At 45.0% G+C, this 17,816-nt stretch overlaps 1 long non-coding RNA gene across 1 annotated transcript; it reads left to right on the top strand.

The window, feature by feature from the left end:
- LOC103676820 lies at positions 1–16,870 on the top strand. Its single transcript, XR_572240.2, has 6 exons — positions 1–338; positions 1,783–2,059; positions 6,549–6,753; positions 8,008–8,260; positions 11,489–11,527; positions 15,226–16,870. It is a non-coding gene; the product is annotated as an uncharacterized LOC103676820 (long non-coding RNA).
- The last annotated feature ends 946 nt before the right edge of the window (positions 16,871–17,816 follow it).

Raw genomic sequence — 17,816 nt, 5'->3', positions numbered from 1 at the left:
TCTGTCACATGTCCATTGATAGACATTTTAAAGTTCCATGGGAAATGCAGGTTCAAAATTCTGGGCCACTGTATAAACCATGATGAGGGCTGAGATTTCCATAATATAAAAACAGGAGTACTGTCGTCACTGGGGAAATGAAACCAAACTGTCCACTGATGACGAAACCAACAAACTGTCAAAACAAACTGTCAACCAGTTTTTTTTTTCTTTTACAGCAATGTTGCCTGACCACCAAGGAGTTATAAGGCGAACATGCTTGTGGCTTGCAGTGAAACTGCCCCGACTGCCAGAACCACCAAGCTAAGCCATTCCTAGATTCCTGCCCTACAGAAACTGTGAGATAATAATTGTTTACTGCTTTGAGGCATCACATTTTGGGGTAATTGTTAAACAGCAACAGGTAACTAACACGGGAGGGCAGACCTCTATTGGCTTACATCTCAGGATTTGGTGAGATTCTCCTTGGTAGTTCTACTCTCTGTCCTGTTGGAAAGTCTTTCATCACGAGAGAGGTAGGGAGAAGCCATGGTGCCTCCTTGCCCTCTACAGAGCTGGGGACAGAGACTAGACAACCAAGGCTGCGTCTCTGGCTCTCAGCTGCGCTAGCCAACAATGCTTTGACCATCTCTACGAGGAGTCAGCAAAGTGCTCCTTAAAAGGCCAGAGAGAAAGTATTTTAGGCCTTGCAGGCCACATAGGATATTTGTTACAACTACTCAACTCTGCCGTTGTAGCGCAAAAACAGCATTCGACAATGCACAATCAGGCATTTTCTAATAAAGCTTTATTGATAAAAACTGGTGAGTGATCTAAGGGCCATAGTCTGCCAATCCCTGGTGTACACAGAGGGGAAACACAGCACACGAAGGCCTTTGGTCAGACAGGCTTACGGCGCTGGAAGTTCACTACCCGTAGAGGGAAGGCTATTCCTCAGCTGCCTTACCTTGGGCCCCACGAATACCTTACCCTTGTCCCAGGAGGCCAAAATATTTGGCATCTCTTACAAACACAGCTACATATGAAAAACAGATAAGGGAGCCCTTGGTTTGCTGAGAATCTGGGAACTTGTCACAGCTGTTGCTGAGGAAGTGCCCATACCTGCTGGAAGGTCCCTTTCAGCCCCAGTAAAGACTATGTGTCCTCATTGGTTATTGCTTTCATACATATTACCTCTTTTCTTTCTCACCTCTAGTTATTGTTGCATAGAAATTACTCCAAAACTCAGTGGCTCACTCACGTGGCTAGCATGAGGCTGCTTGAGTGTCCTCACAACATGGCAACTGGCTTCCCCCACAGCCACCTGTCCCAGAGACCAAGGAGGAAGCTGCAGTGCCTCTATGACTGAGCTCTGGAAGTCACATGTTGTCATATCTACTGTATTCTATTGTTCATACTGGTCAGCTCTGATTCAGTGTGGGAGGGACTGTAAAAGAGTAAGAATATCAGGACGCAAGGATCGTTGGGGGCCATCTCGGAGGCTGGGTAGAGTGAGTGAGGTTAATGCCACACTGGGGGTGGTCACTACAAAAGCTCACCCAGTTAAGTTTGGTTGTTGCGTGAGTGGGGGGCAAATAGAAGGGACACGATCACCTGTTCAAATATGTATAAGTGACTTGTATTTTTCCTGTCTTGAGGCACCAAGGCTCCGGTACCAATGGTTGTGGGTTTTAGCTACATTGGACCATACATTTTCCTTGGGGAGCCGATACCACATTCTCGATGCTCTGCCATTTCTAGGAGTCTGCAGTAAATGTTTATCTTTCTGTTTTGGCTTCCCAGCATCCAGATACTTTCGTCGTGGAATGTCCCATGTGGAAGTCTTCGTAGGGGCGGGTTCCTACCTGGTTCTTCGGCCTTTCTGTCAGTGCCTGATTTACCCTGTGACTCTCCAATAAACCCCTTCGCTGTTTAAATCAGCGACACTCAGAGGAAGCTCACTTGGTGCCAAAGCCACTACGTCTCTGCTGTTGTTGAGGAAACAGCGGCCAAAGTAGAACACCCGCTACAGCAGTGGGAGCGCTGTTGGTTCCAGCCCCAGCCCTGCTGCTTTCACGCGGTAAGTTAATTTCCAACAAACTGGTTAACATCTCTGAACTTGAGCTGCTTCTCCTGTAAGATGAAGAAAGTACTTTTAGCTTGCAAGATTATGAGGATTGGCACGTAGCCCCATGCCTGACGCATATTTGGTGCTTAATGACTGCCCTTATATGACAAATGACAATGGTAATGATGACAACAATGGTGGACATGGGCGGTGGTCCCTCCTTATGTGGCCCCTTTTCAGGGTTTTGAGAAGAGGCAAAATTACTCCCATCTGATGGCAGGTATTTCAAGCTACCTTGAACGGCCTGGTCTCTCGCTAATAATTGCTCTTTAGAACTCGCAAAGCTAGCCCTGCTTGTGAAGTTGAATAGACTCGTCTCACAAGGAACTTGCTAACCCTCCCCCCCACTCACCCAGAGACTAATCCAGAGCATGATCGAGAGACAACCTCCCCCCGCCGCCATCTGCAGTGCTTTGCAGATAGGACTCTTCGTGGGCTGTCCTGAGATCCTAGAGCATCCAAGATGGACTACTTCACACCCCATTGTGGTCCTTGCAGTGTGGTCCCAGGTCAACCAGAACTTTGGCCTGGGCCCCTGGCCTGCTGTGTAACCTCGTGGCTGCTGGAGACGCATACTAGGTGGAAAGCCACACCCTGAGACGCCCCGCTCCAGCAGCAGCGCTTTCTCTTCGCATCCCTTCTTTGACCTAAGGGGAGCCGTAAAGTAGTGTGTCACCTTTCCCAAGGATTATCCCAAGCCGAGGGTGTTCATGAGAAGTGATTTGCAAGTCTCATCCCAGGCCGCTCTAGGAATTACAATCTCATACCAGTCTGAGTGTGACACCTCTCCTCTGCCCCCAAACCCAAGTCCTGGCGACTGAGTGGGGGGGGCACCTCTGCTGGCTCTGTGGGCACCAAGGATAAATGGGCAACTGGAAGGTCAGGGAACCATCCTAACACGGCAAGAAACCTCACTTGTTCTCAGACTCCCTCCTAGAATGTCCCTGTCAACTCTATGGGGCCCCTCCCTTGCCCTCCAAAGCATTAATTTCACACTTAGGACATACATTTATTACATTAACAGCTGACTAACACCCCATTATCTTTCCCTAACAAGAAGAACAGAGCCTTCTTACTCTCTTGCTGTCCCCTGCACACCTGGCATAGTGCCTGGAGATGAATCAGAGCTTAGAAATGTTTCAGGGGCTGCCCCACGGAAGGCGTAGAGCACAGGCTGCAGACCTTGACTCCCACGGCCCAAAAGAGCAAATACTGTGGTGAGTGGAGCAGTGGGAGGCCAAAGCATCTCTCAGGGCAAGTCAGCTGACAGATAGGAACACGCCAGCCCATCACAGCCTGTGTGTTTTTCCAGGTGGCAGAGACAGGACATGTCCTGTGCCTGACCAGCAGGACATGACCATCCCTGAAACAGAGCTGAGCCCCAGCAAGTCTGCTGCTCAGAAAGATGGTGCTAGCCTGCCTGTGATTTCAGGCCTGCCAGAGTGAGGTCTCAGGTTACACCCCCTCTCCAGCTCCTCAGCTCTGGATGGGAGCTGCCTTAGGACAGGGCCGTCACCACCACCCCATTAGTGCAGGAAATATTTCCCAGAGAGCGTCACTGTCCAGGAGGAGGCTGACCACTGAAGATCTACATTTCATTTGTTCCAGGACTGTTTTAGCTTAGATAGACTCCTTTATCCTCCCTCCTTCCCAGTCAGCTCAAAGACCTGCAGACTTTCCACACACTCCACGTCCCTTTTAAGATTAGAAATTGACCTGACAATAATGCCTCCTTGCAATGTCCCTGCAAGCGTGTGCCCCAGTGTGCACTGCCTGGTGTGTTTGCGTGTCAGCACTGGGAGGTGGGACAAGGAGATGGTTTGGTTTCGATTAATAATGGGAATAGTTGCAACAGCTGACATTGCACTAAATATTTGACAAATACCATAAGTAAGCTCAGAACAACCGTATGAGGTGGGAAGGCAACTTATCCCCATTTTCAGATGAGTAAACTGAGGCTTAGGGGCAGCAAGAAACTTCTGAAGCCACCCAACTGGGAAGTGGTAAGACCAAGATTCAAATTCAGGAGTGTCTGGCACCAAAGCACAAGCCCTTGACACTCGCAGTCCGCTTCCGCCCACACGCCTATGATACATCGGTGGCCGCGCTATACGCAAGAAACATAGGGACGATCAAGATACCAACCTGATCCCCACGTTTTCAACCGAGCCAGGGACACAAATGTTAACGTATTTTTAAATTCTTTATTACAATGTGATATTTGTAATAATACAAAAATACATATAGGAGTGGTTCAAAGGCTGGTAATTAATTAATCCTGTCTATAAGGGAAGAGGAGATATTAGGGAAAGCTTCACCAAAGGACACTCCAAAAAATGGAACTTTATCTGTGGTTCAGCTTCTTTTCTGCTTTGAAAGTGTCATCATTAGCCAGCATTCATCCACAGTGGTACCCTTAATTGCACCATCTGTCATCGGGGCAAGACCTGGGCGAAAGGGGCCCCTTCTCTGAGCCCTTCCTTTACTGGGTCTCATATGTCACTAACGCAGAATACGGTCATGTCTGGAAGAACACAAGAGTGCTTCTGTCATTCAGGATCCTGAGCTCCGCAGGGCCACAGCACAGCGGGTAACCCTAAACACCCACCCTCATGAGTAACACCATTCAGGCCCGGGGAAACACTTCTCCACGTCTTTCGCCTTGGGTCTATGAATCAAAAGGAAAATGAGCCCAAATGCCAGGGTTTGTGGCTTGTGCCGAGGCCAGCATTGGAGATGGACTCCTCCCTTCAGAGGGTGGGCAAGATTTGAGCAGGGGATGCATAGACAGGAGTAAAGGCAAATTAATTATTATATTCTTCCTCTCTGATGTGAACACAACAGATTCATTCACGGTGAAGTATCTTTTCCTAGTAGTGCTGAGTGCTTATCTCTTCTATGTTCTAATGTGTGGTTCTGAAGACATTCAAAAGTTAATGCATGATAGGTAGAGAATATTTTGTGATAATGAACAAATCACACTTTAAATTTGTCTATTTGCAGGCCTAGGCATAACATGCCGGAAGCATGATACTAATTCTTCATGTTAACCACAGGCAGACACTGAAAGCTGAAATTATAAATAGTTCTATTTTTACAAAAGTATTTTTAAAGATTCACTACATTTTCAAAAGGTTATAAAACAATTTTTATCTAAATGTTGATTTTTTAAAGTTTTTTGAAGGAATGAATTTATTATCATTTATACTTTGTCTTTTAATTACAATAGATGGTTTTGCATACTTATTTGTGTAAATATATAGTCACTTGAAAACATTAGATGGTTTCACTGCCCACTCCAGCCACACTCTCTTATTTCCCATGGGACCCTTCCTGGGCCAGCCAACAGTGAGTTGGCCAGTGTGGTCTTATCATCAGCCCTGGTTCAGCAGGAAGCATGTAAAAGGTTCCCTGGCTGAGGCAGGAGAGGCTTCAGTTGCTGCTATATATACTACTCAGTTTCTCAGATTGTCTTGCTTTGACCTTCTAACTGTCTCCTGGTACCTAATCATTCACCTGGCTTCCTGGTCTACCTCTACTGATAGCTTCAGCCACTGTCCTCCTAAGCCAGGTCCTCATCAATCTGCTTTGGTGATCACAATCCCTGCTCCCTTCCCAACAAGTACCCCCCTGACATCCACCGGCCTGGCCTGATGCAGTTCACTAACACAAATACATGCTTTAAAGATAAGGCCTCTTTTTTCCCCCAAGAATATTCAGAGAATGGGCTTCTTCACCACTCATTTCATGTAAATCATTTTACAAACTATCCTGATTCTTGTCTCACCTTGCCCCCCTTTCAGGGTGAGTCATACAAACCATTAAACCTAGAAAAAAGAGCAGCCAGTTCATCACACTCTTTTTATATTTGGGGAAATTGAGGCACAAAGACAGGAAATGACTTGCCCATGATCATGCAGCACGAAACTGAGACTACAGACAGTTCTCCAATCTCTGACCCTGGCATCCATTTTCTTGTTCCATACCACCTTTTTGTATAAGTGTGTGGCATTCCAACAGCACCCCACCCCACCCCAATCAATCTCCCCATGACATCCCAAAGGATAGTTATTGTGAATTGTGGGAGCCAGGAATTCGATGGTGAATGCACAGAGGGAAAGCAGGAAGGGTCATTTCATAAATGACATAACGGCAGTCTCCAAAGTTGAGTTGCAGGTATTCTGCCACCCTGAGAGTCTGCCTGCCTGCCAGGAGACTAAACATTTTCACAGTTCCTTTGGCCCAAGAGTTATTTTCTTGTTGGAAAAAATGGAAATTCTTCCTTACAGATGGCAAGAAAAATAACTTCAGCTGAACTAATCCAGTGACAAAGATTCTTCTGAAACTGGAGAAGGATAGGGGAGTGAAGGGGAGCAAATATTTACTTTAACTACATACAGAATGATTCCTCTGGGTTTCTTTTTATTTTTTCATGCCCAAGAACCCTTCACTAGCTTATTAGAGAGATGCTGGGTCATGAAGGTCATAGGAGGAGCTGGGTGGTCATAAGCCTGCAGGAGCCCAGGCTCACCGGGGTCCCTTGCCTGGCCAAGACTGTTAGGAGCTACACCACATAGACCTTGGCTGAGAAGAAGACTGTCTTCCAGGGGAAGCCTCCGTTCACCCAGATGAGCCTCTCCCTAAAGGTAGGATTGTCACCAGTCTAAGACCCTATTTGTTACTTATCTTCAAAATGTACTTCCTCTTAATAAAAAAACTGCCGTTGACACTGAAATTTCAGTTGTTACAAGATATTTCTTGATATCAGAATAGTTTATGTCCATTTCATCGATTTCATAATCTATTAATTTTTTATCTGATTTTCTCTCAGTTATTTAGCTAAAGAAAAACTAGTTTCTTTAAGGAAAAAAAATCCCAGTTTTAGTATCTATATTTTAAATATCCCATCTATGAGATGAACCTGAAAAGAAAAAGATGTAACTGTTGAAAACACTGAAAATATCAATACCTTCATATATCATGGAAGAGAGGTTTCTCCTGTGAGACGGAGGAAATCAGCTGGACCTAGCACCTAATCTGAGGGTCCTTAACGCTTCTACAGCGCACTCATAGCTGCATTGTTGGGGTGACTGCAAATGTTGTTAAGAGAGGGTGACTATCTTCTAGAATTTGTGTCCCAGAGAGACGGTTTTCACTTGCCAAAATGTTCGGAATTGCCCTGAAAGGGCCCACGCAAGTGACCAGTCTAAGTGTCACTAGCTTCACAGTAAATCCACTCTGTCAACCAGAAAAGCCTCCCAAGGGTCATTTCACCTCTACTTCAAGATACCTGCCTCACAGCCCAGGCGCATGGGCAAAGCCTGGTAAACAGGGGTCACATCCTGATTGTGTATATGAGTGGAGATGGGGGAAGAGCAGCAGAATCAGGACCATGTCCCATCTGATTGGATGATACTTTAAATGTCTGAAATAAAAGCGTATTAATAATACCATTAGTATTTCTATAAAATAGTATGAATAGTGCTAGCCTTACCTACCTCTAAAATTGTATAAGATCAGGAAAAGTACTTTATAAACTACAAAGCACTTCCTGAAAGCAAGGTATATTGTTCATGCGATCATGCGTTCACTAAATGCTTATTGAGTACCTCCTATATGCTAGGTACTACTCCAGCACTGGAGATAAAGCATTAAACAAATATCCTTATGTTTTTAATATGTAAAACTTATTCTCCTTCTGGTCTTTAAGCTGAATGGTTCTTTGATGCAATGATCAGTGTCCAAGATGGCCCCAGATGATCCTTGCCTCTGTTACGGGATGTTGTCCCTACCGTGTTGAATCTGACCTGTGTGACCAATGCAATATGGTAGAAGGGGCAGTCCGTGACTTCCAAGGTTAGGTCATAAAACGCATTACTGCTTCCTTCCTGGTCTCTTAGACGACTTGCTCTGGAGTAAGCCAGCCACCATGGCAAGGGGACATTTGTGAAGTCACGGAGAGGCTTGTGGGAATAAATGCGGTGTTCTCTCAGAATCTAGCACCAAATCACCAGGCATGCCCTACTTTGGAAGTAAATCCCTTGGCACCAGAAGAGCCTTCAGATAACTGCAGTCCAGCTGACATCTTAACTACAAGCTGATGAGAAGCCCCAAGCCACAGTTGCCCAGCCAGACCCTTCAAAACTGTGACAGGTAAGTATTTATTCTTGTTTAAAGCCATTATATTTTGAGGTAATTTTTATGCAGCAATATCTAACTAGTATGTTTACCAAATAATTCTTCCAAAAGGTTAAATGAGGATAATTCCACATTTGATCTCCTATCACTACAAAGTGATATTTATTGCCTCTCAATTGTCACTTATTTGAGGAACCTTGCTCCCAAAGCACTGACCATGTAGCCTGAGCCTGTGCCCCATAAAGAATTATTTGTTGGCTGCTGAATTATTGATTTTAGAACTGCTGAGCACAACCATGGCTTATAGGGCAGGGGATGGGTCACACAAAAGAGATGGTTGGCCAAGACAGACCCACCAAGGCAGGGAAGGTGTTCAAAGATGGTCTCAGTGACAGGTAATCCTGGAAGTCCAGAGAGGTGGGCTGGCCTAAGGGTAGCTTGAGGGTAACCAGTGGACATCCTGGTGGCTTGTTAGAATGCAACGTTCAGGCAGAACCAGACTGGAGGGTCTGGTTTGAGGGAGGAAAGTATTGGACAAGTATAATTTGAAGGAAGGGCAAAGGATTTCAGAACAAGACTTTGGGGGGGGGGTATGGGGAGCTAGATAGAGGAACTCAGTCTCAGACACTTAGGGAATGGAGGTACAAATGGTAAGCCAGTCAGAAGCCCACACCTGGAACTCAGGCCCAGGTAGAGCTAAGGGGTGCAGCAAGGTTACAGAAGGAACAGTTACCAAGCTGATGCAGTAACTTTTCCCAGAACTGCAGCTCCAGATCCCTGCCATTCTCCCTATCTAAGATCTGTCTTGATCCCAGAGCCCAGAACGTAGTACAGTGTCCAGAGGAGACAGTTAAAGAGGTTCCTGGAAGGTGAAGTGAAGAGAGAAGAAAGGCAAACATCAGATTCTGTTTGAGAGAGGACTCTGGCTGGTGTGTATTTCTAGATCTTTTTTTTCAGAGTAGAGACAGCCAAGGAGACATAAAGCAAACCATCTTTCAACCTCTGGTCCTCCATCAAAACTGTTTTTTTATTATTATTATTATTATTATTATTATTATTATTATTATTATTATTATTGTTACTGGTTGGTGGCCAAGTGGACTCCTGTGCTTTCTCCGTGCTTCCTACTCCCTGGTCACTTTGGGGATGGAGGGTCAGGTAGATAGATGGATTCAAACATTTAAAGAGCAGAGTGTAGGCAGCAAGCTGGCTAAGAAAAGCACATGGGCATGAAGGTGAGTTCCATAGATTCTCAAGGGACTAGAATGAGTGTTCAGCTTCTGGACCCTGAGGATCAGCAGATACTGAGTGTCATGGGCACCCTAGCACACCATCTCCCTTCACAGATCTGGTCCTGACTTCCGCCCAGCTTCTTCCCCTAACTTCCTCTCACCTGTCCTCTTCTTCTCCTCTTCCACCTCAGCCACCTTTTGGATTTAACACCTGTTATGGTACCCTTGGTTTTGGCTTTGACTTTCTCCCACTATGATTCTTCATCCTCAACCTGACAAAACATCCTTGAGCTGCTGCCCTAAGGAACATCCTTCCCCCTTCACCTGGCACTTGGACCTTCTTAGCCAGACCTTCTTGCCTTCCCACTAGTAGAGCTCCCACCATATTCACTTCGCTTATTTCAACCTCTGATCTTCCATCAAAACTGGCTCCTAAGTCTGAATTCACCTTGATTTGAAATAGGGGGCTGTAATACAGTCCTTCCATATCAAAGTCGAAGGGGAAGCTGTCGCTCTTTAACCATACCTTCACGGTTTTCCCTTTCGTAGACCCTGGACTTCTGGAGCAATAGACAATGTCCCCAAAACAGTAAAACTCTAGTGATGACACCAGATTGGGAGGCTCTGGTGGAGAGCCAAGGCAGGAAACTTCACTGACAAAAGAAGGACTTAATGCAGGAGCTCTGGAGATAAATGAATGGAAACAAAATACAGAGTAGTCAAAGTAAGGCCCTCGCTTCCCAAAATATCCTTGCTTTCTCCTAAAACTGGATAGTCCTCTAACCACAAAAGTGTAACACAATGTGAGAGGACAAGCTCAAATCCAAATTCCCTCCTAACACTACAGAGATTACCTGTGGTTTTGTAGCACCTCCTAGTTTTTCAAATATATCAAAAACACAAAGTTTCCAGGTACTCATCCCAAAAGTAAACTCTCAAAAAAAAAAAAAAAGACTTTACCCCCAAAGATCATGCAGATTGATGCTGAACTCTTCCATGTCAACCTCTGCCCTCTCCCACCTTCAACGCACAATGTTCAGGTCCAGGAGAGTTTTCTATGGCAATTTCTCTACATAACATTCACCATTGTTAGCTTAACGGACGTAAATTTTTGTTCCTTGCTTGAGCTATAAGAATTGTTACTACTGAAATGTTTCTGAATTAAATCAAATCAGGCTCCAATTCCCAATTAAACCAACCTCAGTACGAAGTCCCATGTTGGTCATATTTTGTGGCTCCCTTGCCCCTTCCCAGGAGCTTTCATGACCCATGAGAAAATAGGAGCAAGTCCTCTAGTTGTGGTCTACCATGGTCAGTTAGGATCCCTGGCCCAAGCTTGTAAGATCCATTCAAAGGAGGGCTGCTCCACAAACATATCCATGACCACCATACCAAGGTCAGCTATGGGACAGAAGCTAAAGCGCCACAGATATGGTGTTTGGCCATGGTCCTTAAGCATCCAACAGCCCATCCTGGTTCCTGCCACCCTCAGGAATGAAGGTCTCACATCCTCTTCCCCACCCAAGCCCCAAGCCTGATCCCTTCTCCTCTAGGACAATCAAGCCTTCCTCCTAGCTGGGCCTAAACCTTCCAAAAAAGCCCTGATGCTTGATGTTTATCCTCTTGATCTTTCAATCATACACACAAAAACTGCCCATTTTCAGCCCTCCACCCCATACCCCAGAGCAAGTTGTGCAGGACTCAAGAACAGGAAAGCTGGTCCCCTACACAGTGAGGGTCAGGGGTTGGGGGGCAGGGATTAACTCTGCTCTTCTGCTGATGAGCCTGTAGCAGCAGAAAGGATAAGACACTCATTTTTCAATAACTTGATGGTTAATTTATCATTACCTAAACACATTTCATGTTCTTGATTCTAAAATAATCTATTTCGTTAGAGCAGAAAATCCAGAGTAATAGGACTCACTCATGGCCAGGTATACAACAGGGGCCTCGATGTAGCTTTACCGATGAGTACTGTAAGATGGTGTGAAATCCACCTTGCTCTTTTCAGCTCACTGGGACCTGACTCATTCCAGTTTCAGGAACTAAGGTAAGGCTCCAAAAAGCTACACCCAGGGACTGGCTCATGCCATGGGTAAATATACCTTACTAAGAATTTGTCCAACTTGTTCGTTGAAACAATTTGTTGTGTGTGTGTCAGGCACTGTGGAAGATTAAAAGAAGAAGATGACATGGCCCCTACCCCCCCAAAGACTGTGGTTTTCTAATTGGGAAGATATGCACCCGTGAGAAAGATGAAGCTTAATAACTGTATAAAATAACGATGAAAGTAAGGCCACAAGACAAATTGACACATCTCATTGGTTTCTTGCAGCAATCCTGAGTGGTGTTATGACCTCCCATTTTGTAGATGAGGAAACTGAGCCTCAGAAAGGGGATCCTGTCCTCCTATAAACCACGCTTCTAGCGGTGGGAACTAACGTGGGACCAGAGAAGCTGTTCCAGCCCCCCCCCCCCCCCCCCCCCCCACCACCAGCCTGCTTCCCATCCGCTCACCCGGACCTGCAAATTTCCCGACACATACACACAGAGTCTGCCTCTGCCTTACGGTGCAACTGACTCTGCAACAGTCTATAAAAGTTTTATTGTTCCTTCTTTTAGAAAGTTGCTGGATCTCCCCAGCACTTGGAAATAATATGGCGCTGCACCCCTGCCCCCACCCCGTCCCTAACTGCAGGCACCCAGAGAAGCTGAAGAAACATGGTCGGGATTCTGAGATCACAGACCTCCGCCTGTAGGTTGATGACACACTGTCCCGGCTGCTCCCACCTGTCAGAATATTCCCACTATTTCTCCTCCTGCCCAGGCTCGAGCTCATGTCCTTCCCTCCTGGAGTACCCTTCCTTCAGATTATGCTTGTCCAGTACTGCCCACTGACAAGAACTCAGTCGAGATATTACCTTCTCCTTCAGTCCTTCCTCAGTCTCCTCCATCTGTATATGAGCTCACCAGTCTCTGAAACACCAGAATGTCACCGGGGTCATTTGAAGGCATGCTTCACCATCGGCTGCTTCTCACAGCCATTTGTGGATTTGCCGTAGGGGATTGAAGTCAGAACTCTGAATCTGTGTCCCACCTCTGCCACATATAACCCATGCAAAATTGGGAAACTGAGCTGAAAGAAGTTCATCCATAAAATGGGGTTTCTTGAGGATGAAATGAGATAATCAGGAGGAAAGCTTTTTGTAAATGATACTAGGCTTTCCTTGTCTTACGCTTAACCACTCTCTGCCCCAGCTTGCACATTCATAAAAATAAGGAGTAGGAATAGTAATGGGCTCACGTCTGTAAAGCAAACTGAGCACAGTTCCCTGCCTCCATCTCTGTTCCACACATGACATTAGCAGAGCTGGAACCACAGACCCAGCATTATGCTCTTCACCCTGACCCCGAGCTTATGCAGGATTTAGGACGCCTTTGCAAACACTCCTCTACATGGGTGACTTTTGGCATCTGGGCAGGAATTCCAATGCTCTGCAATAATCATCACCATCATAAACAGTTGGTGGTCCCTGCGTCTAGGAAATTAGTTTTTAGGGGCCAAGTCTGGCTGTGATAGAACACAACCCCCCACCCCCACCCCCGCCCCAAACCAGGGAGAGACTGTAGAGCACGTGTGTCTATAAAACCACAGCTGATCCTCAGAGCGAGATGAAAGGGCCACCATCCTGAGTGGCTGGTTGCTGCATCAGAGCCAGAAAGGCCCCCTCAAATGGGAGTTCAGAGAGCATCGGCCTTAGTCCTCCATGAGCACTGTTATCTCTGAAGTGCTCCAGTTCAAATTTGGTACAGAAAATGAATAAATCAGTTTAGACTTTGGGTCAAGGATCTGTATATAAGGAAAAGAAATCATAGACTATCCAGAGCGGGAAGGAGCCAGTTTGGACCCTGATCCTTGCTGAGAACCTCTAAGCCAAGGCCCTCCCCCTTCCTCAGCAGCGCTCCCTCTTCTCAGGGGTGGGTCCACAGCCCTTAGCACCCTGTGTCCCTAACCCTCTAGCCACAGTTGATATGACCAAGAGTGGGCCAAGCCACGCCAGTCAGATACTTGTCCTGGAATTCTGGAGTTGGAAATCAGACACACTGGTAGGTTTCCGTTGGGACCTTTACCAAGGAAGGCTTACTTCCATGGATAGAACCCAGGGAGGAAGCTAGGCAAGAGAGCAGAGTATGGGAAACTTGGACGTCATTCTAGAGAGAAACAGCTCAGCGAGTTGGCCCTCTGAGAAAAATTGCAAAAATCACTCACCAAAGACACCAAGCTCCTTTTGTCTTATTGCTTTACTTAACACAGTGTCTTGCATGAGGTTGCCGCTGAATAAAAGCTTGCTGACACCTGCATTAATCATCAAAAACAGGTGAAAACTTAATCACAGTGTAGATTTTGGGGAGAAACAAATAGGCACTGAGCTGCTCAAAATTTAAGAGCCAGATTTATATGAAGTTCAAAACCAGGAAACAACTAATCAGGATCGTGGTTACCCTTAGAGAGATAGTATATGGAAGGAGCACAAGGGGCTTCAGGAACGTTCTGATTCCCAATCTGGATGCTGGTTTACACAGGTCTGTTGAGCTTGTGAGAATTCAGTGAGCTGTATGTTTATGATATATGTACATCCCAGTATGTATGGTACATGTCAATAAAAAATTTAAAAATAAAACAAATAAAGGTCAGGTCTTGACTTGTCCCCAGAGCCTACCTGATACAATTCTGGCAGGACTTCAAGGATCCATCTCCCTAGCATTTCATACAAGTGATATCTGGTTAAAACGACTAACCTTAAGTGGTTTGGAAGAGCATAGGAATCAGAAGGCCAAGTCACAGAAGAGCAGCCTTGTTCAAGAGTTTGGGGTGGAGAAGAGCTCACTGCTAAGAAGTCAACCCCAAATGGTGTGAAAACAATGTGTTTGGGCTAATGTTTTATGCACAGACCAACAAACACACATATGTGTGTGAGCGTATGTTTACATGCCTTGGACCTTTCGATAAATTCAAAATAATTATAAAAGTAGTATTTACTGAACCTTTCTACGTGGCAGGCACTTGTGGTGTACGTTCATGAAGTAGCTCAGTTATCACCACAATCCGATGGTGTATCGTTATTTATCCTCATTTTTCAGATGAGGAGACTGAGGCACAGAGAGGTTTTAGTGACAGGTCATTCAGGTCACTCAGTCTAATTCCAAAACCTATATTTTTAAAAGAATAATTCCCAGCTCCTAAAAAGGTATAAACAGAGGTTTGTATGCTTGACTCCTCCATGTAAAATATGATAAGAAATAGTTTCATTTATCAATGGTTTATACTGAAGGCACATCTACTAGCAAGACCAGTGAGCTTGTTTGTTTCAGGGGGTAAACAGGAAATCATTAGTTTGCTGGTTATTTTCCCCTACGTGAAAGTTGGAAGGGAAGCAACAGACATGGTGGTTTTGTTCTTACACTTACTCTTCCTAACAATTTTATGAAGTAGGTATTTTTTGTCTCTGGTTTGCAGGAGAAACTGAGGCTGGGAGACATTAAGGACTTTCATCCCTATTCAGACTCTTACCTGGTGACTCCGAAGCCCAAGAAGGCATTTTTTCCCCCAAACATGGCAGTCTACATCCTGTGTTGACCTCTAGGCTGTTGGGTTGGACAGGAGGGCTCGTGTGTGGCCTGGCCCTGCACTAGATCAGGTGTGCTCAGTGACTGGGCTCTTACTTCTTGGCTTCTATTTGTCTCTAGCAATACCAGGGCACCCAGGCCCACTGGCTCAGCAAGCACCAAGAAGAAATGTTCACACCAAGGAACACACCCACCATGGGTTCCCTGGAATGGAGGGTCCCAGAGAGCCACCACCAGCACTCATGCCTTGGAAGAATCTGGTGGATGAGAAGAGAAGGACATGGGTAACAGCTTCCACACTAACCACACACCTGGGAGAAGCACATCATTCCCAGCCATGAGCTCACCATCCTTGCTCAGATGTCAAGGCTGACAGAGAGTGAGCAGGGGTAAAAACAAACTACGGTGAGCTTTGCTTTCTCTCTTCTCTTAGCTGAGAAGATGCTGGCTGTGGGCTTTCCTGTTGCTGTTAATGATGTATAACTGCAAGATCTTGGGGCTGCACTTTCTTAACACACGGATCATTCATTCACTCGATAAACATACGTTGCAGGCCTATTCCTGGCAAACTAGCAGCCAAAGAAGGGAATTCTGGTGCCTGTCCTGGGTTCAAGTCCTAGCCTTGTTCAGGCCTGGTCTAGGGAGTCTGCTGCTATAATTACTCGTCTTATTATTCAGTGGAAGTCCTAAGCTGGGTGCTGGGGGGGAGAGAGATAGTACTCAAGGAGCATTCCTGTTAGGAGAGGCATTAAGACAAGTACACAAATAGCCCACGATTGTGAAATAAGAAACATGCAGAATACAACGAGTAACCTAATAGGCAACTTAGAATTATAAGCACTGTCTCTTTCAAAACTGCTCCTTGGGGAGGCCTCGTAGTTATGGCTAAAACATTGTTGCTGTTCGTTAAAGGAACTTTTTAACATTTATTGATTTATCATTATTATAAAAGTAAAACATATTTGTTTTCACTTTTTTTTTTTTTAAGTAATCTCTACCCCCAACGTGGGGCTCGACTTCACATCCCCGACATCGAAAGTTACATGTTCTACTGACTGAGCCAGCCAGGTGCCCCCAAATTCATTTTTTAAACTTTGGAAAGTATAGAAAGTATTTCAGAAATGTCTCATAATCCCATCATCCAAGAAACTATAGTCAATATTGTGCATTTTTTCTTTCATTTGAATCTTTTCTGGAATTATTTTTGAGCTCCACATTTGGTGCTACTCCCTTCATCTCTGTAGCACATTCTTTTGACTTTGCCGAGTGAGACAGATCTTGATCCTTTGAAGGTAGGTTGCATTTTGGAAACATTCGTAAGTCATCAGGAACCAGGTGCAGCAAATTTGGTGTGATCAAGCCAAGGGCACGTTGCTTTGGGTCCAAACACGAGATGATGGAGTAATGAAACTAATTTTATGGGGGGGGGGGTGCTTGTAAAATAGTACTGACAGGAGTTCCAGTGGATGGCTTGAAATCTGAGCTTGCCACAAGCAGCGACTTAGAAATAAAAGATCTCGAAGAAGGTCAGAATGCTGGGTTGTTCATTTTTAATTTCTGGTGCCAAGTGTTATGACTGACAAATCACAGACACTTAAGAACAGTTGGGTGACCCGAAGGAGATCGACCACTCTATTTTTTAACTGATTTTTAATTGCTGTGTGACTTGGGCTAGCATTCCTTCCTCTAAGGGACTCAGGCGATTATAACCCTCCAGAATTTTATATATGATACTCAAGAATATATATATATATACTGAAAGTAAGGTAAAGAAAAAATAAGAGATTGTTAACACTTTAATTATATAATTCATAAAAATATTCCACTTATAAAAATGAAACCTTAAATACATGGCTATACTTCTGACTACCATAGTCAATCCTATCCCCCCCTCGTCCTCAGAGGAAATGAATTCAGTTAACAGATTGATATGCAACTTTCCAATTATTCTATGTTTGTGTATGTACCCATATATATTACACATATATATTACATAAAGTATACCTATCATTTTTTACTAAATTATGTCACTATGTATGATTCACTGCTTACATTTTTCAGCCAAGTAAATTAAAACTGACCACTTTACAGGAGACAAAACACATTTAAATATTTAAGTTCTGGTTCACTTCCTTTGGAAATAAGCTCCTGACTTCATAACCAGGCCCTCCATGGCATTTGGGAGAATTTAGAGGAGCCCAAGACGTCAGCAGATGCACAGAAGAACTTCCCCACGGGCTAGCCCTAGAATTTATCAGCACAGTCCTGCACATGTGACAGGCCCTGAGGAATGTGGTGGATAACATGGGCTGACGTCAAACTCCAGGATTAGAGACCTCCTAAGACTTTCTCATTGTCCTTCATGACCCATGATGCATCTGTCTTCCACAAATGTATCAGGCTCCTTGAGAACATATTTCTATTTCCAGCTTGCACCATCTTTAGGGGATAATGAATTCAATGAGTTATATCTGCCGTGAGAAAGACGTTTGCATCCCCATCATCATCATCCGCTCTAGAGCATTAGCTGGACTTTGTCTCTCATCTTCACATATTTTCATGGATATCAAAGGAGGATTTTGCTTCAGGGAAATGTGTGTTGAGAGCCTCTTGTGGCCTCTGTCTGGCATAAACAGTAGAGGAAAAAACTGAAGATGGGAGCCAAGAGTAGAATCATTATAACTAAACTGGCTGCCATTGAGGTCAACAGA

This window comes from Ursus maritimus, unplaced genomic scaffold (genome assembly GCF_017311325.1).
Source record: "Ursus maritimus isolate PB19 unplaced genomic scaffold, ASM1731132v1 scaffold_35, whole genome shotgun sequence".
NCBI lineage: Eukaryota > Metazoa > Chordata > Mammalia > Carnivora > Ursidae > Ursus > Ursus maritimus.
Note: the sequence above shows the minus strand (reverse complement) of the source record. Positions and strands in the feature narration are given on the sequence as shown.